This window comes from Aquarana catesbeiana, linkage group LG03 (assembly GCF_042186555.1).
Source record: "Aquarana catesbeiana isolate 2022-GZ linkage group LG03, ASM4218655v1, whole genome shotgun sequence".
NCBI classification, from domain to species: Eukaryota; Metazoa; Chordata; class Amphibia; order Anura; family Ranidae; genus Aquarana; species Aquarana catesbeiana.
In genome coordinates, this window is record NC_133326.1 from 332,474,426 (window position 1) to 332,497,377 (window position 22,952).

General features: G+C 44.7%; 1 protein-coding gene across 2 annotated transcripts in view; it reads right to left on the reverse strand.

Annotated features, from left to right (window-relative positions):
• Positions 1 to 22,952, reverse strand: part of RGS14 (regulator of G protein signaling 14) — a 160,597-nt gene that overhangs the window by 49,272 nt on the left and 88,373 nt on the right. The window lies entirely within an intron of this gene.

A 22,952-nucleotide genomic window follows, 5' to 3' on the forward strand; every position in this document is an offset into this window, starting at 1 on the left:
TCATTTCCAAGCATGTGTGGTCTTAGTCACTTGATTTTTTTATGGACAAATACTGTACTGATTAAACGAAAATAGTTTGTTCTGTTATCGCACAAGAAAATGATTTGTGCTTGTCCCTTTGGATAATTTTGCATAAACTGTTGTGATCGGCTCTCGAAAACTGTGTACTAACAATCATTGGACTACCGCTCCGAAAGCTGTATTTTTTTTCATCCGATTTTCTCATTGTGTGTACTATTTTTAACATGTCCAGACCTCAGGTTAGGGTGTGCAGATTTCTTTGAATAAATAATCAGCCAAACAATCCCCTGGACACTATGCTCCTAAATAAGCTGGATTGTCAATTATGGACAAGTGTGGGCTATTAGGCAAGAAAACATAGGGGGTCGATTTACTAAAACTGGAAAGTGCAAAATCTGGTGCAGCTCTGCATGGAAGCCAATCAGTTTCCAAACTAAAGGAAGATTGGCTACCATGCACAGCTGCACCAGATTTTGCACTCTCCAGTTTTAGTAAATCACCCCCCAAAATTCAAGGTGAAGCATTGCCTCATCAAGAGTACTAGAAAGGGGGAATCATCATATACAGCCTATGACCATAAAAGTAGAAAAAAGAGCAAAGTTGTAAAACTTATAAGATCACCATAGTAATATGAAAAAAAAATTGCAAGAAGCTTTAAAAATTCCATTAGAAAACTGTGACCTAAGAAGTTAAACAAATAGGCACTCTGATGAATCTGAGCTGTTAATTTGACAGTTCGTGTAAATTCTAGGATTTATGTTTATGAGTGTTTTGATTTAGAGGCTCTACAGAACATCTAGGTGCACATAATACTACTATATTACACTACTTGATGATTATAATTAGTCCTTAAATCTGGCTCACTACTTGCACTAATCACAGAAAAAAAGCATCATTATTATTAATTATAATCTGTCTTGTAACCTGGTTCTGATTGTTATATATGGCTTCTAACTTTTATTTTAATTCTAAAGTTTGTGTATTCTGGTTCAGTTTGATTGAAGAATACTGCAGTGTTTGAATCTCTATCTCAGCGGGTGCCTAAAATGTGACTTTATCTCAGTGCAGGGAAAAGCACCTAGCCAATCACATGAGCAGGAAGTGAGATTTCAGAGGGCACTCAGTGTACAGAGGCACTCTAAGCTGCCATCTTGCAAAGAAAATTTTTTTTTTTTTTTCCTGACGGTTTTGAAAAATGACAGGAGCTGCCGTTCCAGTTAAAAATGTATAAGACTGCTGGGGCAGTGGAGTCTAAAAACAAGGATTGACAGCCATCCTGTTACACTGCATAACTTACATACAACCATTGGTGCTGTAAATGCTGGACACCCCCTAGAGGGGAGAGCTTTCTGGTGAGTGCAGCACAAAAGGGGGAGCATGAGTGAAGACACTGGCACATCGAATGATGATTATTAGGGATCCTGTGTTTTTTGTGATAGTATAATTATTTCAAATATATGATTTAAATGATCCCTTTTGTGGGGGTGGGTCCAAGATGGCGTTCTGAGCGGATGTTTGTTGGAGCTCTGCTGGGACACTGGCATATATTACCCTCTCCTGAGTGCCTTTGAATCACTTTGGATGGTCCCTTGCCCGCTAGATGCGCCGCAAATCATTGTGAGTTAACTCTGGCAGAGGAAAGAAACTTTGTTTTCTGCTGCTAGAAGAGGAAACGGCCCCAGGCCCTCACGTGGCGGCCTGCCCTGCAATCCTTTTGCACATGGCCTCACAGACTGATCCTGTGGAGCTGGAAGCCCCCCCACAGCCTAGCTTCACTGATGTTATGGCGGCTATTACTACTAGGGATGAGCTTCGAGTTCGAGTCAAACCCATGTTCGGCTCGAACATCGCCTGTTCGATTGTTCGTCGATTGCGAACATTATGGGCCGTTCGCACCAAATTCGAGTGGCGCGTCACTGCCCATAATTCACTGCGGCATCGCAGTGCATTGCTGGCTGATGATTGGCCAAGCATGCACTATGACCCGCATGCTTGGCCAATCACAGCGCCGTCTTTACAGAGAGCCGTAATTGGCCAAAGCCAGGGTGGCTTTGGCCAATTATGGCTCAGGGGGTTTAGTACACGCCCCACACTATATAAGGCCGCCTACGTGCCGGCCTTGTGTAGTGTGTTGCGGCGGCGGAGAGAGATAGACAGAGAGACAGTGTCATTTGATTTAAGTTAGATAGAGTAGGCAGGTGAGTCAGTTAGCTGCACTTACAGTGTATTGTGTATATATATGCATCCTAGGTGTTGTATATATATATATATATATATATATATATATATATATATATATATATATATATATACACACACACACACTGTATTCAGTTTAGCTAGATCCGTTCCTGTTATTCTCTTCCTAATATACTGACAGGCGGGCAGGTGTTTTTACAGTATTTACAGTTAGTGTACTGTGTCCTTTGCACAGTGTGCACCTAAAGCTACCTGAAGAAAATTGCTGGTGTTCTTCTGATCCTATTAATACCACAGGCAGGCAGCTGCAGTATTTACAGTTAGTGTACTGTGTCCTCTGCACAGTGTGCTCCTAAAGCTACCTGAAGACAATTGATGGTGTTCTGATCCTATTAATACCACAGGCAGGCAACTGCAGTATTTACAATTAGTGTACTGTGTCCTCTGCACAGTGTGCTCCTAAAGCTACCTGAAGACAATTGCTGGTGTTCTGATCCTTTTAATACCACAGGCAGGCAGCTGCAGTATTTACAGTTAGAGTACTGTGTACTCTGCACAGTGGGCACCTAAAGCTACCTGAAGACAATTGCTGTTGTTCTGATCCTATTAATACCACAGGCAGGCAGCTGCAGTATTTACAGTTAGTGTACTGTGTCCTCTGCACAGTGTGCTCCTAAAGCTACCTGAAGACAATTGCTGGTGTTCTGATCCTTTTAATACCACAGGCAGGCAGCTGCAGTATTTACAGTTAGAGTACTGTGTACTCTGCACAGTGGGCACCTAAAGCTACCTGAAGACAATTGCTGTTGTTCTGATCCTATTAATACCGCAGGCAGGCAGCTGCAGTATTTACAGTTATTGTACTGTGTCCTCTGCACAGTGTGCACCTAAAGCTACCTGAAGACAATTGCTGGTGTTCTGATCCTATTAATACCACAGGCAGGCAGCTGCAGTATTTACAGTTAGTGTACTGTGTCCTCTGCACAGTGTGCACCTTAAGCTACCTGAAGACAATTGCTGGTGTTCTCATACTAATAATACTACAGGCAGGCAGTTGATTCTGCTAGTTGCAGTATAATCAGTATATATATACATCCCAGCTTTGTGCAGCTACATCTCACTGCAGGCCATTAGTATGTCTGGAAGGCCAACAAGGAGAGGCAGACAGTCACAAGCCAATAAAAGAGGGCAAGCAGGCTCTGTGTCTAGAGGCAACAGTGCTGGTCATGGACATGGTGTATCCTCATTAGCACGTGGCCGTGGGACACGCTTGTCCTTTTTTTCGGCAGCTGGCCGTGTTGAGCCACAACATGCCGAAGACTTGGTAGAGTGGATGACCAAGCCGTCCTCCTCATCCTCTCTCACCCAGGCTCAGGGTACTTTGTCTGGCAAAGCAGCTGCCAACACGGCCTCTTCCCTCGGCTCAATGGCATCAGTCACTCCTTCCCTAACCCCCCCATGTCCTCCTGAGGAGTCCCCTGAACTGTTTGACCACGGTGTTGGGTACATGCTCCACGAGGATGCCCAGCGTTTTGAAGGCTCCGATGATGGTACCCAGCTAGAGGAAGGCAGTAACGTGAGCCCAGAGAGAGGGGGTGCCCAAGAAGGACAGCAATCTGGCAGTCATGTTCCCCCAGCTGCAGCATACTGCCAGCTTTGCTCCAGTGATGAGGAGGGAGAGGATGATGAGGAAGTCACTGGGTGCCTGATAGGAGAGAGGAGAAGGCACATGTCCAATGAGGCTGGATGCCCTCCAGGGGCCTGCTTAAGGGCAGCACACCGACTGCATCACACCGCAGAGCTCAGCATGAGCAGGGCACTGCTGTCTCTGCGCGTTATTCCAAAAGTTCTTTGGTGTGGGCCTTTTTTGAGACGAGTGCATCAGATTGCACCGCTGCTATTTGTAACATATGTCTCAAGCGTAACTCGTGTGGACAAAACATCACCCACTTGGGCGCCACATGCCTGACCAGACATATGTCGACCTGCCATGCAGTTCATTGGCAAGCGTACCTAAAAGACCCACACCAAAGAACAAAGCGGACCTCTCCTTGCTCCTCATCAGCTGGGATCTCCAACCCTACTATACCTTCAGTCCTCTCTGAAACCTGCACTGAGAGGAATGAAGGTGTAGAATTAGGTGTGTCACAGCCAAGTACTTGCGGGCAATCTGCTATTGGCACACCGACGTCAGATTGTACCAGGCAAATTTCCCTGCCCCAGCTGCTGCACCGCCGAAAGAAGTTCGCTCCCAGCCATCCACATGCCCAGCGGTTGAATGCTGGCTTGGCTAAATTGCTAGCACTTCAACTGCTGCCTTTTCAGTTGGTAGACTCTGCCCCCTTCCGTGAGTTTGTGGAATTTGCGGTTCCTCAGTGGCAGGTTCCCTAATGCCATTTTTTCTCACAGAAGGCAATTCCGGCTCTCTACCGGCATGTGGAAGGCAATGTCTTGGCCTCGCTGGACAGGGCGGTCAGCGGTAAGGTGCATATTACCGCTGACTCATGGTCCAGCAGGCATGGACAGGGACGTTACATATCTTTCACCGCACACTGGGTGACTCTTCTGGTAGCTGGGAAGTATGCAGGACAGGGTGCAGTAGTGTTGGAGGTTGTTCCGCCACCACACCTCCAAAATTCTACTAGTGGTGATTCTGCCACACCTCCCTCCTCCACCCCCTCCTCTTCTTCCTCCATGGCCTCTTCCTGTGCTGATTTGTCCTCGGAACCAGCGGTGCTCCGTAGGTGTTCAAGGGGCTACGCAAGCATGCAGGCAAAAAGATGCCATGCGGTGCTTGAACTGGTGTGCTTGGGGGACAGGAGCCACACTGGGGCAGAGATTCTGTCAGCTCTGCAGGGGCAGGTTCAGAGGTGGTTGACGCCACGCCAGCTTAAGCCAGGAATGGTGGTTTGCGACAATGGCACCAAAGAGAAGGAAGGACACAAGGAAGGGAAGGGAGTGCTGCTCACCCCTATTGGTCAAGACAAAAAAAGGAAAAGGTCCCCCAAGTGGGGTTTTTAGGCAGCACCAAGAAAGGTGGTAGGCCAATATATGTAAAAATAGATTAATTTTATTTTACAAAAATAGCTTCAACACACTGGTTAAAAAATGAGCTCCAATACAGAGTGTTTACAAATCTCATGACACTCAGCACATACAATGTAAGCACGTAATCATAACAACATTGTACATGTATTGACAGTGTTAGAAATGTAGATCTGACGCGTTTCGACCTATAAGTTCCAGGTCTTCTTCAAAGGTCAATCTGCTAAAATTGTACAACAAAGGTGCATATGTCAAAAAAATAATAATTAATTATATAGATTTCAAAACAGGTATACCATATATTGACATGACATAATTACCCAATGATGAGTATCCTATGCGAGAAGCTTTCTGTAAAAGAGGTCCCCTTAAAATCAAAAGATTGCCTGTTCACTTTCCCCTAGAGATCCCATGACATCACCGCTGCAGCCTCCAATCCCAGGGGAAGGTCCCAAAGATGTGGCTTACGAGAGATCACACAATGAAGCGCCCCCTATCTATAGCACGGACTCCACGGCCAGTCAGGTGGAGAGGACACCTGCAGCAACAACCCAGGAAGGAAAAGACAATTTGGAAAAATATGCATTATATGCACTCCAAAATTGAGTCTAGAGAATATATCCATATATCAGCCCAGATGTAAGATACCATGGATACATGTGTACACCCATTTAACGGGTCAAAGCCTTGTTATGCTGGGTGTGTGTGTGTGTATAAAACCAACACACATATGTATATACACATATATATATGTGCATACATATAATTTATAGTTAAACTTTTTTCATAGAGAATATCTCTAGGTGCATACATAAGGTATATCAAAGTGGTGAAAAAAGGAATAATTTTTGTAAAAACACCTCAACCACATAGGTGAGGGGTGTGAGTAGAATAGTCAATACCGGTGGTGGGGAGTGACAATTGAGGGTGGAATGTTAAGAAAAATGTGGGAGCGAAAACAAACCGTGAGTACCAGGTGTGGACAACAAGAGTGTGTAGAGAGTGAACACACAGAAAGTGTCATGCAGTACCAAAATCAGTGATAAGTGAATGAAAATGGAGAAAAAGTGATGAAAAAGTACCCACATGTAGGGAAAACCAAGTAAATAGAGTATATTACCTAATGAACAGGTGAAGATAAAATGTAAAGGCCGCACTGTGTTGCCCTATGTGCTTGCAATCATTTGTGACCTGACCCAGGATTGGTCACAGCCTTGAACTGGGCTCAGTAGACGCCCGTCCAGGTTGACATTTAGCAAGTCTGAAAGTATAAGGTAGGGAAATATTGTATACATTCAAGCATTTAAAATAGATATATGGTCATTGTAATAGACCGAATATTATATATTGGACAGCAGCAGTGCGAAAACATATTATCATAGTGTGTACTTACAGAGTGAAACTGCAAGGGAAGCCACCAACCAGACGGAAAGATTCACGGTGTGATATGGAGAGAAATGAGAGGGTATATGTGCCCTTGATTTGGGGCGTGTATCCGACGAGGGTTGATAGGTGACAGGTGCGGACGCCTCCCCCATCTGATAGGACCGATCAAAGGAGACCGTGCTGAGGGGCATGGCAGCCAATTGGCAGCCTCGTGTGGCCCCCCCGGCGTTCGGGGCGGGTCGAAACTCCGTCAACTGACGTCATCGCCGTCGCAATCGCGTGACGCATCCGCATCACGTGGCACGCGCGGGGCCCCGCGCATGCGCAGTGAGCGGAAACGTCCGGGGATGTCCCTGAACGCCGCCGGCAAGGAGGAAATCCCCAACATGGTAGCCAGGACCAGCCTGGGTGTCCAGTGGGGAAAAGGGGGGAGGAGGAGCCGGCATGCCAGTGGCCCTCCTCCCCCCCTACCTTGCCGGGAAGACACATCTGGGGAAAAAAGAAACCTGGTATGAGGGCAGCAGCAGTAGTCATGATGACGACTCTTGTGGGGGGGGCGAGCAGAGCATGGGGGAAACACAGGGCTCAATTGGTGTACAAAATTGAAAGGGAAGATACATATGGACTAACGGTCCATCGCATATGTGGACACATCATCCTATATTGATACATACATTGATTGGCAGAAAAAAAAATTATTGACATGAGGTATCCATGTGTGTAGAGTCAATTCACATGCCTAGGTATATGAAAAACAAAACGCATATTTAAAGCAAGAACAGAAGAAAAAAAAAAAATATATATATATATATAAATAAATATGCAAAAAGAAAAAATCAATACATAAATGTCGTAAATACCATTAGGCTGCCAGGGGGAAGGGGGAGGGGAAGAAAAGCAAAAAGAAGAAGGATATTCGGAGATGGAACAGGGGGAAGACCCATAACAGGCAAGATTACTCTATGTTGCCTACAGAGGGCCAAAAGGGCTTTACTGAGTCTTGCCCGAAACAAACCCTTTTAGGAACGGGGCAAATGAGATAGCCTCATTTAATCCCGGGGGCGAGGTGGCATTTAATTTAAATATCCACCTCTGTTCGTGTTGCAACAGAGTTTTGTTCCAATCACCGCCTCGATTTGGTATATGTACCCGATCGAGAGCGGTGAAGGACACTTTTGGCATTCTATAATTGTGTACTGACACTACATGTCGGCCTAATGGTAAATAATAGTTGCCAATCTGCATGTGGTAAATGTGCTTAGACATCCGGCGGTGGAATTCCTGCTTGGTCTTACCGACATAGTAAGCACCACACTCACATGACATAAGATATACAATACCTCGTGTTTGACAATTAGTAAAGTGTTTGGGCTTGAATAGTGCCCCATTTGGAAGATGGAAGATTTTATCACGTCTGATGTATTGGCAAGATGAACAGTGTCCGCAGGGAAAAGACCCCAAAATTGAACAGTGTTTGGATCTTTTTTGTTCATCCTTGAACTCGCTTTGAACCAGTTTATCTCTTAGCGACAAAGCGCGCTTATAGGTAATTGATGGTCTATTAGAGATAAAGTTGCAGACCTTCGAATCGTTCATCAGTATGGGCCAATGTTTTTGAATGATATTGCTGACCACCTGATGTTGCCTAGAAAAGCGTAGAATGATCCTGGTAGGGCCGGTGTTGGGGCCATCCATTGGCCTTTTTTTGGAAAGAAGTTCAGACCGGGATTGTGCAGCCGCTCTATTATATGCCTTCCGTAGGCAAGAGCGGCTGTAACCTCGTGCCAGCAATCTAGTTTGTAACTTGTAAGCTTCCTGTTTGAAGAGGGCGTCATCTGAACAGTTCCTGCGTAGGCGCAGGTACTGTCCATATGGAATTGACCTCTTCAAAACTGTAGGGTGAAAGCTCTCGGCGTGCAACACTGTGTTGCCAGCCGTGCTTTTTCGGAAAAGAGTGCTTGAGATCTTATTGTCGGGGGTGCGTTCCAACTTAACATCCAAAAATGTCATTTGATCACGATCATAGGTCGTGGTAAATTTTAGATTAAATTTGTTCTGATTAATACAGTTCAAAAATTGGAGTAGCATTTCCTCTGAGCCCTCCCAGATGATCAGGACATCATCGATGTACCGTAACCACAAAGATATGTGGCCCGTGTACACCGCGAGGTCCCCATCATCTAGGAGGGCCTTCTCCCACTCCCCCAGGTACAGATTGGCGTAGGCCGGGGCGCAACAAGTGCCCATGGCCACGCCCTGCACCTGGAGGTAGTGGGAGTTGTTGAAACAAAAGAAGTTATGGTGCAGAATATAATCAAGTCCATCAATGATGAACTCGTTCAATGCCTCATCATATTTTTGGTCTCGGTGCAGGAGCACCCGCACAGCAGCGATCCCCTGAGTGTGGGGGATCGAGCTGTACAGGGCCTCAACATCAATAGCCACCAAAAATGAATCCGCTGAGAGAGTAAGCCCTTCGATTGATTGTAACAGATGTATTGTGTCCTTCAAAAACGAGGGCATACTCAAAACGAAGGGCTGCAAGAAGGAGTCAATAACTCGGCTCAGGTTTTCCGATATACCCCCATTCCCAGAGACGATTGGTCGTCCGGGAGGGTCTATCTGACTTTTGTGTATCTTGGGCAAGCTATAAAATGTTGCCACCCTTGGGTGTTTAAGTCAGATGAACTCGTATTGGTCCTTAGTGATTACTCCTTTTTCAAATGCTGATTGGATCATTTTGTAAAATTCAGTGTAGGAGGCTTGTATGAGTCTAATGGGAATGGTTTTATACCACTCACCATTATCAAGAATGTTTTGACACATACGTACGTAGTCCTCATTGTTCATCAGGACTACGTTGCCTCCCTTATCAGATGGTTTAATTGTGATTTTGGTGTTATTGCATAAGGAGTCAAGGGCTTGGGATTCTTCTATGGTTAAATTTTGAGGGCGTACCTTTCTGTTGTGTTGGAGCTTTAGAAGATCTCTTGATATTTGTTTGACAAAAATCTCTATACTTGGATTCAGATTGAGGGGAGGAAATTTTGCAGAAGGTTTTTTGAAACGTGTAAAGGAATTCTTTGTAGATTCATTGGCAGTGGAGAGTAAAGTCTCCAAATCAATTTGGTCAATGAGATCTAAAGTGTTACTTTCTTGAAAGAGAAGGGTTAAGTCCCGTAGGGCCTTAAACTCTCTCATACTAAAACTGGCACAATCCGTTGTATCGATGTTCTCATCAACTTTTGCATGGAGGCTCTTAAGTAATAGCCGCCGTGCAAAGAGATGCAGGTCAGTGATCACTTCAAAGATGTCAAAATTGTCTTGTGGGCAAAAAGTCAGGCCGCGTGACAGTACACTAATTTCTGCTGTAGATAGGGGATAGGATGACAAATTAATTACACTGAGGGATTCTGATGTCCCCTCGTGACAAAGGCGTCCAAATTTCCTGTTCCCCTGTTTGTCTGGGGTAGGGGAGGTCCCCGTATCGGGTTTAAAGGACTCTGAGGTCCAGTTTTCGGGCGCCCTAATGTTTGATTTGTATAAATAGTATTCGTAGAGGTAATCAAAGGTGGAGGATCTGTTTCGCTCGTTCCTATGGTTGAGCTATCAGATCTAAGGTTGGAAAATATGGATTGTTCACTCGTGGGGGTGTCATGTACATCCTCCACATTAGTATCCACAATACGTTTTTTCCTATCTTGCTCGGGTGAGCCCCTGTTATTCCGATTTCTTTTGAACTTCCCAGGTCCCTTAAGGGATCCCTTTTGATTCTGACTGGGACCAGATTTATCGTTGGGTTTGGATGCATTATTTATATTCTTTTTGTTATTCGTATTCCTGGGTTGTTGTTGTAGTGTATGTTGTTTGTCTTTTAATTTTCGCGAGATATGAGTATTCCATTTATATGCCCGCCCATCTGTAAATGCCGATTTGTCCCTCCAGAATTTTGACTCTTTTTTCTGTAAGATGCCCCTATTATGGGCTGACAGGCTATCCCGAAGGTTCCCCTGCAGCTCCAAGAGGAGGGCATGCTGTGCAAAGGGTTTTAAGGCTTCTTCTATATGATTGATTTCTACATCTAATGATGCTATTTGTTTATTGTACTCTCGGGTGAGGATGGCCATCATCTCCCGAGAGCATGCATCAAGATTAGCCTCCCATTCGTTTTTAAGGTCGGTACTAATTTGATCCAGGTTAGGAAACACCTGGATCCGTAATCCCAGGGGATTAATTTTTTCTTTAATGTATCCGTTTAAAGATTTAACATGCCAGAAAAGTGCTGACTTTTTCTCCAGAATTTTGTTCAGCTTTTGAACTAGGGATGAGATCAAGGTTTTCACACGATCACCCTGTTCAAAATCCGTCTCGTACCCCAACATTAAATTGGCCCATTCCTCTCCCTGATAGTTACTCATTTTAAAATTAAATACCTAATATAATACAAATACCAATAAAAAACACATATGAGTAACCCTACACTCTGGAGCTCATGTTTACACCTCCCGTGTGTCAGCGGGGAAGGGGTGTTTAACCACCCAAATTTTACCAAAGAGAAGGAAGGACACAAGGAAGGGAAGGGAGTGCTGCTCACCCCTATTGGTCAAGACAAAAAAAGGAAAAGGTTCCCCAAGTGGGGTTTTTAGGCAGCACAAAGAAAGGTGGTAGGCCAATATATGTAAAAATAGATTAATTTTATTATACAAAAATAGCTTCAACACACTGGTTAAAAAATGAGCTCCAATACAGAGTGTTTACAAATCTCATGACACTCAGCACATACAATGTAAGCACGTAATCATAACAACATTGTACATGTATTGACAGTGTTAGAAATGTAGATCTGATGCGTTTCGACCTATAAGTGCCAATCAATGTATGTATCAATATAGGATGATGTGTCCACATATGCGATGGACCGTTAGTCCATATGTATCTTCCCTTTCAATTTTGTACACCAATTGAGCCCTGTGTTTCCCCCATGCTCTGCTCGCCCCCCCAACAAGAGCCGTCATCATGACTGCTGCTGCTGCCCTCATACCAGGTTTCTTTTTTCCCCAGATGTGTCTTCCCAGCAAGGTAGGGGGGGAGGAGGGCCACTGGCATGCCGGCTCCTCCTCCCCCCTTTTCCCCACTGGACACCCAGGCTGGTCCTGGCTACCATGTTGGGGATTTCCTCCTTGCCGGTGGCGTTCGGGGACATCCCCGGACGTTTCCGCTCACTGCGCATGCGCGGGGCCCCGCGCGTGCCACGTGATGCGGATGCGTCACGCGATTGCGACGGCGATGACGTCAGTTGACGGAGTTTCGACCCGCCCCGAACGCCGGGGGGGCCACACGAGGCTGCCAATTGGCTGCCATGCCCCTCAGCACGGTCTGCTTTGATCGGTCCTATCAGATGGGGGAGGCGTCCGCACCTGTCACCTATCAACCCTCGTCGGTTACACGCCCCAAATCAAGGGCACATATACCCTCTCATTTCTCTCCATATCACACCGTGAATCTTTCCGTCTGGTTGGTGGCTTCCCTTGCAGTTTCACTCTGTAAGTACACACTATGATAATATGTTTTCGCACTGCTGCTGTCCAATATATAATATTCGGTCTATTACAATGACCATATATCTATTTTAAATGCTTGAATGTATACAATATTTCCCTACCTTATACTTTCAGACTTGCTAAATGTCAACCTGGATGGGCGTCTACTGAGCCCAGTTCAAGGCTGTGACCAATCCTGGGTCAGGTCACAAATGATTGCAAGCACATAGGGCAACACAGTGCGGCCTTTACATTTTATCTTCACCTGTTCATTAGGTAATATACTCTATTTACTTGGTTTTCCCTACATGTGGGTACTTTTTCATCACTTTTTCTCCATTTTCATTCACTTATCACTGATTTTGGTACTGCATGACACTTTCTGTGTGTTCACTCTCTACACACTCTTGTTGTCCACACCTGGTACTCACGGTTTGTTTTCGCTCCCACATTTTTCTTAACACTCCACCCTCCCCACCACCGGTATTGACTATTCTACTCACACCCCTCACCTATGTGGTTGAGGTGTTTTTACAAAAATTATTCCTTTTTTCACCACTTTGATATACCTTATGTATGCACCTAGAGATATTCTCTATGAAAAAAGTTTAACTATAAATTATATGTATGCACATATATATATGTGTATATACATATGTGTGTTGGTTTTATACACACACACACACCCAGCATAACAAGGCTTTGACCCGTTAAATGGGTGTACACATGTATCCATGGTATCTTACATCTGGGCTGATATATGGATATATTCTCTAGACTCAATTTTGGAGTGCATATAATGCATATTTTTCCAAATTGTCTTTTCCTTCCTGGGTTGTTGCTGCAGGTGTCCTCTCCACCTGACTGGCCGTGGAGTCCGTGCTATAGATAGGGGGCGCTTCATTGTGTGATCTCTCGTAAGCCACATCTTTGGGACCTTCCCCTGGGATTGGAGGCTGCAGCGGTGATGTCATGGGATCTCTAGGGGAAAGTGAACAGGCAAGCTTTTGATTTTAAGGGGACCTCTTTTACAGAAAGCTTCTCGCATAGGATACTCATCATTGGGTAATTATGTCATGTCAATATATGGTATACCTGTTTTGAAATCTATATAATTAATTATTATTTTTTGACATATGCACCTTTGTTGTACAATTTTAGCAGATTGACCTTTGAAGAAGACCTGGAACTTATAGGTCGAAACGCGTCAGGTCTACATTTCTAACACTGTCAATACATGTACAATGTTGTTATGATTACGTGCTTACATTGTATGTGCTGAGTGTCATGAGATTTGTAAACACTCTGTATTGGAGCTCATTTTTTAACCAGTGTGTTGAAGCTATTTTTGTATAAAAAAATTAATCTATTTTTACATATATAGGCCTACCACCTTTCTTTGTGCTGCCTAAAAACCCCACTTGGGGAAACTTTTCCTTTTTTTGTCTGCGACAATGGCACCAACCTCCTCTCCGTGCTCCGACAGGGACAACTGACCCATGTGCCCTGTTTGGCTCACGTCCTTAACTTGGTGGTGCAGCGGTTCTTGGGCAGGTACCCGGGCTTACAGGATGTCCTGAGGCAGGCCAGGAAAGTCTGTGTGCATTTCCGCAGGTCATATAATGCCAGTGCTCGGCTGGCTGACCTCCAAAAGGAATTTAACCTGCCCAAGAACCGCCTAATTTGTGACATGCCCACCAGGTGGAACTCAACATTGGCCATGCTGCAGCGGCTGCACATGCAGCAGAGGGTCATCAATGAGTACCTATGCGACTATGGCACCAGGACAGGGTCAGGGGAGCTTGTTTTTTTTCCCCAACGCCAGTGGGCTATGATCAGGGATGCATGCACTGTCCTGTCACCATTTGAGGAGGCCACAAGGATGGTGAGCAATGACAGTGCATGCATCAGTGACACTGTCCCTCTTGTCCACCTCTTGGAGCATACGCTGCATGGAATAATGGACAGGGCACTTGAGGCAGAACAAAGGGAGGAAGAAGAGGACTTCCTTACCTCTCAAGGCCCCCTTTATCCAGACAGTGTTCCTGCGTGCCCGCCGATCACACAGGAAGAGGATGATGAGGAGGAGGAGGTGGATTGTGTCAGCATGGAGGTGGAGGACTCTGGACCGAATGCCTCAGCAAACCTACGCTGCATGGCCTCCCTGATCCTGCAAAGCCTTTGGAAGGATCCTTGTATTCGTGGTATCAAGGGGAGGGATGATTACTGGCTGGCAACCCTCCTTGATCCACGTTACAAGGGTAAGTTTGCGGACCTTATCTTGCCATCGCAGAGGGAGCAGAGGATGAAACATCTTCTAGAGGCTTTGCAGAAAGGTTTGTGCAATGCGTTTCCAGAGCCTGGGAGGTTACAATTTCCTGGTCCTCCTGGACAACGTGTTGCTGAGGCTTCGGTCAGTCACAGAAGGAGCAGTGGAGAAGGTGGCTGTCTGACCGATACGTTCAGACAATTTTTTAGTCCGCAGCCCCAAGGTATGATCGGTTCCAGCAACCATCGCCAGTGTCTGATTCACATGGTGCAGGAATACCTAGGGGCAAGATCAGACTTGGACACCTTTCCCACCAAAAATCCTCTGGGTTACTGGGTCTTGAGGATGGATCACTGGCCAGAGTTTGCACAGTATGTAATTGAGCTACTGGCCTGTCCTGCATCCGGCGTTCTTTCGGAACGCACATTCAGTGCTGCTGGAGGCTTTGTAACCAATCACAGGGTGCACCTGTCCACCGAATCTGTCGATCAGCTGACCTTCATAAAAATGAATCAGTCTTGGATCACCAGCTACCAAGCACCTGATGCTGATGTAACCGAATAATTTTTTTTTAATATGAGATCCCTTCAAGACTGCCTATGCTAAAGCTGAGTATCCTGTTATACTGAGTGACAATCTTCTTCCTCCTCAATTTTCATACTGATAGCTTGTAAGAACATTTTTGGTTCTGGGCACTGCCACCAGTGGCTAAGGCCCAATTTTTCTGCCCCTGTTTAACAGGGGTGTGTAATTACTATTTTTGATGCAATACTTTGCAGCAGGGCTCATTCCTGCACTCCAACTAGAGTATCTGTGAGGGGTTGCAGTGTTGTGGCACCAGTGACATGTCATTACAATTCTTGATCTAATATTTCACAGCAGGGCCCATTCCTGTGCCCACCAAGAGTAACTGTGAGGGCTTACAGTGTTGTGGCAACACCACCACCAAAGGTCCAATTTTTCTGCCCCTGTTCAACAGGTGCATGTAATTACAATTCTTGATATAATATTTCACAGCAGGGCCCGTTCCAGCGCCCACCAAGAGTAACTGTGAGGACTTACAGTGTTGTGGCACCAGCATCATCACCACCACCAAAGGCCACATTTTTCTACCACTGTTCAACAATGGCATGTAGTTACAATTCTTGATCTAATATTTCACAGCAGGGCCCATTCCTGCGCCCACCAAGAGTAACTGTGAGGGCTTACGTGTTGTGGCAACACCAACACCTAAGGCCCCAATTTCTGCAGAGTATATAGGGCAGCCCCTACTTTCAAACATCCAACTTACGACTCCTACTTGCAAACGGAAGGAGACAACAGGAAGTGAGATGAAATCTACCCCTAGAAAGGGAAATTCTCTCCTGTAAGAGTTAATATGGGAAAAACGTGTCTCCTCTCCACTGATGCTTTATCACCAATCCTTTTTTCACTAAAAAACCCACATTTTTAAAAAACATTTGTCATTGGGACAGAATGTGAGGTGAAATCTTCTGAAGAGGTGCACAGGTAGCAAAACAAATGTTACAGGGGTGATAACCCTTCCCTATGTTTTCCAAAAAGCTTAAAAATAGATTTTTTGTCTGGAGCTACACTTTAAAAATGTACCAGTTCATTCCGGTCTACATCTAAACTCCCAAAAAACGGTTGCATTTAATATATCACTACCCCCTGCTGAAGTTCAGGCTCTTCAAAATACATTTAGCTTTCAGTGGAATCCTCGTTCCCTTCTGTACCTAGGAATACACTTGACTTCATCTATAGACACCATTTATAGGGCAAATTATCCCTCATTATTTAAAAGACTCAAGGAAGATCTCCGTTGTTGGGCTGATTATTCTCTCTCATGGCTTGGCAGAGTCAATTTAATAAAAATGACACTTCTACCTAGACTCCTTTACTACTTTAGAACCTTACCGGTGGCAGTCCCGAGGGGAGACATACAGCGTCTACAGGCTGAAATTTTGCGGTTCATATGGGGTAATAAAAGATCTCGGATACAAAAACGAACACTTTATACACCGAAACCTATGGGGGGGTTAGGTCTCCCCAATTTACAGGCCTATTATCAGTCGGCACAAATATCCCAATTAGCCTATACCACGGCTAAAGGTTCAGTCCCCCTCTGGGTTTATATAGAGGCACTTGCCTGTCATCCATTGGCCATAGGATCACTAATGTGGCTTCCCAGCCATCGACGCCCACCTATACTGTGCCCCACTCTATCAGATTCCCTAACAATATGGGATAGGTCACGCAACCGCAGTCCCCTGTCGTCCCCCCATACACCACTTGCTCCTATCTTTTGTAATCTGGAATTTCCACCTGGTTTGACCCCACAGGTGTTTCAGTGGTGGCTCAATAAAGGGTTACTGAGAATTGGAGACTTTCTGAATGGGAATCAATTGCACACGATACAATACTTCAAAGATGAGTTTCAAATGCCCCCTAGTGAAATATTTCGGTATAATCAAATTGCATCGTTTGCCAGATCTAAACTTCACCAAGTAGTGGGCCCCCTTACGCTTTCAACATTTGAATTAACTTGTCAGGCTAGGGGCTTTGAGAGGGGTCGGATTTCTGCGATTTATACCTCCCCCACTGAACCAGATTCAAAATTGACTTATATGGTCCAATGGGAAAAAGATTTGAATATAACTTTTGACCTCATAGAATGGCAAGATCTTGCTTATCAGTTATCCAAAATTTCCATTAATACTACTCTGATTGAGCCTAATTATAAAACGCTCCTACGTTGGTACTTGCTACCCACTAGAGTAGCTAAGATGCATCCTTCTACTTCTCCAAACTGTTTCCGACGTTGCGATCATTTGGGGACTATGCACCATATTTGGTGGCAATGCCCCCTCATAATCAGATTTTGGATTTGAATATTCAATTTAGTCAATTCAGTGACGGGGGTAAACATTTGTAGATCTCCTGAAGCTGCCCTCTTTAACAAATTACCTGATGATATCCCCAAACATTCAGTAAAATTAATTAAATATATATTACTGGCGGCGAGAATTACAATTGCAAGACATTGGAAACAGTCAATAATCCCTCTTGACTAGGTTGAGAATAAACTTAACTGGATTATGATCAATGATAAACTCACTCACATTCTCTGTAATAAAGTCAAGAAATTTAATAAGATATGGGACCCATGGATCGATTATATCTCAACTCCATAGCGTACCCTAGGACGACCATCTCCTTCCCTCTCCAGCTCACTCTCTTTTGTTTCTTACTTTCCTCTCTTCTCTTCTCTTTTTTTGTTTTTTGTTTGGTTCTTTTCCTTCATGTTTGGAAACTTTAGCACAATACAGCTGATCTCGGATGAGATCACATATGACCGCGAGACTTGGGACTGTCCCAGGGACCTTATTTGGGACCTCCCAAGATTCTGGGTCTATACCGTTCCCTCACATACATTGTCACACTTTTTGTGTCTTGTTACCGTAATGGGTGAAGAATGGATGATGGGAATCTACTTTACCTACTGCTGTATTGGAGAACATTGTTTTGACAATTTGATATTAATCTGCTTATATGACTGACTATTTTGAACTTTGTTATGTTTTTCAATAAAAACATTGAAATATAAAAATGTACCAGTTCAAAATTACTAACAGATTCTACTTAACAACAAACCTGTCTTGTTTGCACCGCCTGTATACTGCTGTTCAGAGTATATAGGGCCTGGGGGCCCCACGCCTTTCCTTTTTTTAATTTGGGTGCGGGGTTCCCCTTAATATCCATACAAGACCCAAAGGGCCTGGTAATGGACTGGGGGGGGTAGCTATGCCGTTTGTCTCACTGATTTTCATCCATATTGCCGGGACCCGACATTACATTAAAGCCGCAAGCAGTTTTAAATGATTTTTATTCCTTTACAAATGTTATTTTGTGCAGGGACTGTTCTAAGCACGGGAAACACGCACCACTTTACAAGCATACTATAGACACCCCCCAGGTACGATATTTAAAGGAATATTTTGCTTTTTTTGTTCACTTTAAGCATCATTAAAATCACTGCTCCCGAAAAAACTGACGTTTTTAAATACATTTTTTGCATTCATTCATTCATGTCCCTTGGGGCAGGACCCGGGTCCCCAAACCCTTTTTAGGACAATAACTAGCATATTAGTCTTTGAAATTAGCACTTTTGATTTTGAACATTCGAGTCCCATAGACTTTAACGGGGTTCTAAAGTTCACGGGAACTTTCGGTCCGTTCGCAGGTTCTGGTGCGAACCCAACCGGGGGGTGTTCAGCTCATCCCTAATTACTACCTGTCAGGCCATGCTTGCAACATGTCAGGCCGCACTCATTACCAAGATTGATGCTGTACAGCAAGATGTGGGCCTACTGCGACAAGATATGGACAAACTCCTGTTCCAGGTGACGGAGGCTGAACAGCGAGTAGGCCAGGTGGAAGACACCACCTCATAGCATACTACAGCCATCTGCTCACTCCAGACGAAAATCCATGCCCTGGAGTACAAAGCAGAGAACGCGGAGAACAGAAACAGATGAAACAACCTTTGTGTTGTGGGACTGGCAGAGGGTGCCGAGGGATCTAATCCAACAGTCTTCATAGAGGTCCTGTTGCGCAATCTGCTGCCTGATGCACATTTCTCACCCTACTACACGGTAAAAAGGGCGCACCACCTCCCGCATAAACCAAGGACCCACTGGTTCTCCCACTCGGACCTTCATCTTGAAACTGCTCAATTTTTGTGACAGGGATGAGATACTCCGAGCCTCCCACACCCAGGATGATCTGCGATATCAGAACAATAAATTGCTGATTTTTCCTGATTATTCAGTAAAGACACAGAAGCTCAGAAAGGCATTCGACCAGGTCAAAGCGACTCTGCGGTCCCGCAGCATCTGATACAGCATGCTGTTCCCTGCTCGTCTGCGAGTTCAGGATGGGGAGACAGTCCGCTTCTTCACCTCCCCACGGGAAGCTTCTGCCTTGTTTGGAACCCTGCCTCCCCATCGCTGACCCAGGGATCTGTGAGTTTACTTCATCTTGCCTGATCTTCTTGATGCCAGTACAGTCCTGCTGATATTCACTGTATAGCCTGCCTTGTGAGGTGCCCTCTATTACCTGGTGTTGAATTACATTGCACCTGTTGTGCTTTTTTAAGTTTGAATTACTGCAACTCAAGTATGTGCCCCTGACATGGTCAGGTGAACTATGTGGTTTTTCTCTCTTTCTTCTTTCTTAGGGACATAACTGTTGCAGGAACTGTTATGCTTTTGTCATCTTGGCCGAGCTGTACCTGGACTGAATCAGGAGACTGTACCCTGTGTAATTGCTCCTTTTTATGCCAGTTACACACCAGCATCTCCATGCCACCTTTTAGCTGGGACTGTGAGTTTGTCCGTCTGGATTGCGCCCCTCGCAAATTGTTGTATGCTAGTTTTGAACAGTAAAAAAACAAAGGGAAGGGGGAAAGCCCTATAGATGGGCTGAAGCAGGGGTTACTCTAGGCAACAGGATTAACATAGGATTGTTTCTTAAAAATCAAGCTTTATTTGAAATACCCAATATAAAATTCACATAATAATGTAGCATATATTCCTCATGAATTATTGACAATTATTGGCCATGGACATACACAACACTGACAAGACTAACAAGTTAAAAGAAAGTGGAGCTAGCCCAGTCCGGGCGTTATTGCTTTGTACCACTGGGACCTTGCAAATTGGACTATTGGTTGGTGATACGATTGTATCATGCAAATTATCAGGGTCATCTGTGGTTCAGAGCAATATAGAGGTGGAGTGAGAGAGAGAGAGGAGGAGCGCGCAAGTTGTTTAACTAGATGTAATATATTGCACTTGATGGGCTGCTTATATTTATAAAAAAAGGAACAGAGTTACTTCAGATGATCAAGAGTGATTCCGGAAAAACAGTATTTCATATCCAGGAGTGATCAATCCAGTGTATTAAGCCTTGAAGAGGATCCTATAATTATTCATCACATGGCATTTATTCACAAAATAAATCATGTTCATCAATCACGCTGATCCCCAGTTGGCCCAGGTATTCATTGTTGAGAGAAAACAGACCAATAATTAAGGCAATGTCATCGCTGCATGTATATGCTAGAGATCGCTGTCAGACCATGAATGGTTAAGGCAATGATTACAGGTAACTTAGTCCTTATTGCAGTATCCACATTTTTTAATGAGCTAGCTGCTACTGACAGTAAATACAAATGTATATGCTGGCAAGTACCCTGTGAGTTAGTACTTTACCGTACTTAGCCGTCTTCGCCTGGAGCTGCACTGCTTGTTCCGCCGCTATCCTCAGATCGGCAGGGAGTTCAGTCCCATATTGTTTCCGCAATGATTGCAGTGCGTCTTAGGTGAAGCGACGATCCATACAAGTTAAAGACGGCATAATTAGCTGCTGCACTCTTTAGTTGTTCATCCAGATCCTATGGATGACATGGGGAATCCCCGATTAGCACGCCGATCAACCGCTCCTGATTTGTGCTCCACTGTCTCACGTCCGCCTCCTTGCCCGTGGCATCCACAGACTGGGCTGCGTTGTGACGTTAACGCGTTTCGCCATGCAAATGGCGTAGCTTCTTCTCGGACGTTCATTGGCTAAGCTTCCATACTCCCTTCTTATCGTGTGTTCATCCGTGGGAGCCGCCAATGAGATGTTTTTACTGAAAATAGAAGGGTCTTAGTCCAATCGTTTGTGACCTGTTTGTCCAATTGGCCAATCCTGGAATATATATCGCTATTCATCACATAATTCATAATAAGCCAATTATCTGGGTCATTCTCTGACTGGTAGTTTAAGCTTTGTTTGTATTATAAATATGTGTGTATTAATAAAAGATAGCACCTGAAAATGAGAGAAAAAATGGAGGGGGAGGGAGATACTGAGTAATTGGAAAAAAGGGGGGGGGGGCAAAGGAGGATTGAAATTTCCCCATACCAAGATAGTGTACAAACACCGAGCAAGCAGTGCAATGTGCACATTTAGAACATATATACACATAGATACATTAACAAATACCTATATTGGTTGACTAGCTGAAAAACAATAACCCATAGTCTCTGTTTTTAATTTAATTTATTTTTGAGAAATTAATCTCAGTAATCAACCCTCACTGAGTGACTTTTCTAGAGAGTAAGGGTGGAAACAACCCACATACACATACATGCACATGCATATACATACACACACATGTCCATGCATGCATACGTGAGTAATCCACTCCTCTCATTTACATCTCTAGGAATGCTTGTAAATTCAATTCAGTGTTCAACCCCACCGGCACAAGGGACTTTAATTTATAGACCCACCACTTCTCCTTTTGGAGAAGTATGCGGTCAAAGTCTCCTCGTCTGGTGGGTAGCTTAAGAGCATAGATTCCTTTGACAGTGAGCCCCTCTGATGAGCTGCCGTGACATAGAGCAAAATGTTTGGCCAGGGGTTTTTCTGGTATTTTTCCTTTAGAATTAATCTCACGCAAGTGTTCACCCATGCGTATTTTTAACGATCTTTTTGTTTTACCTACATATATCTTGGGGCAAGGGCAAGTTATTACGTATATCACTCGTGTTGTTGAGCAGTTGATAAGATCTCGTATTTCAAAAGTATTCTCACAGAGCGCATCAGTAAAACTAGAGGTTCTATGCACATACGGGCACACCTGGCAACCATTACACGGAAACATGCCCTTTGAGCGTGGATATTCTGATAGCCAAGTAGGATTTGGTTCCTTAACAAATTCAGATTGAATCAGCATGTCTCCGAAGCTAGGGGCTCGGCGTGCTACTAGTTTTGGTGATGCGCTTACAAGCTTGGCAATTTCAGGGGCATTAACCAAGATCCCCCAATGTTTTTCAAGGATAGAATATACCTTCTTCCACTGGGAGCCAAACGCTGTGATGACCCTCACTGGCTCACTAATTTGTGTTCCTGGCGTCTTGATAGTCAGTTTAGTGCAGAGCAAACTTTCTCGATCCCTCATAGCAGCCTTTTTCCTAGCTCTCCTGATCTGTCTATGCGAGTACCCGCGTTCGCGGAACCTCGCATAGAGGTCAGCACTTTCGCATCTATAATCAGCCACATCACTGCAGTTCCTTTTTATTCGCAGGAACTGCCCTACTGGTATCCCATTTTTAAGCCAGTGGGGATGATGACTTGTTGCGTGCAGCAGCGTATTAGCTGCTGTTTCTTTCCTGAATGTACAGGTACCAAGTTGACCCCTCTCCAAGGAAATCTGCAGGTCCAGGAAGGATAGTCCCTCCTGGTCATAAGTGTACGTTAACCGTATATTTCGTTCATTTGTATTTAGCTCGTTCATGAACCGATGTAGGTCCTCACAGTTCCCCCTCCAGATCATTAATACATCATCGATGTACCGTAACCACGTCAATACGTGGTCACGGTACATCGACGAGGGATATACGTCCTCTTCCTCCCAAAGGCCCAGGTGGAGGCATGCGTAG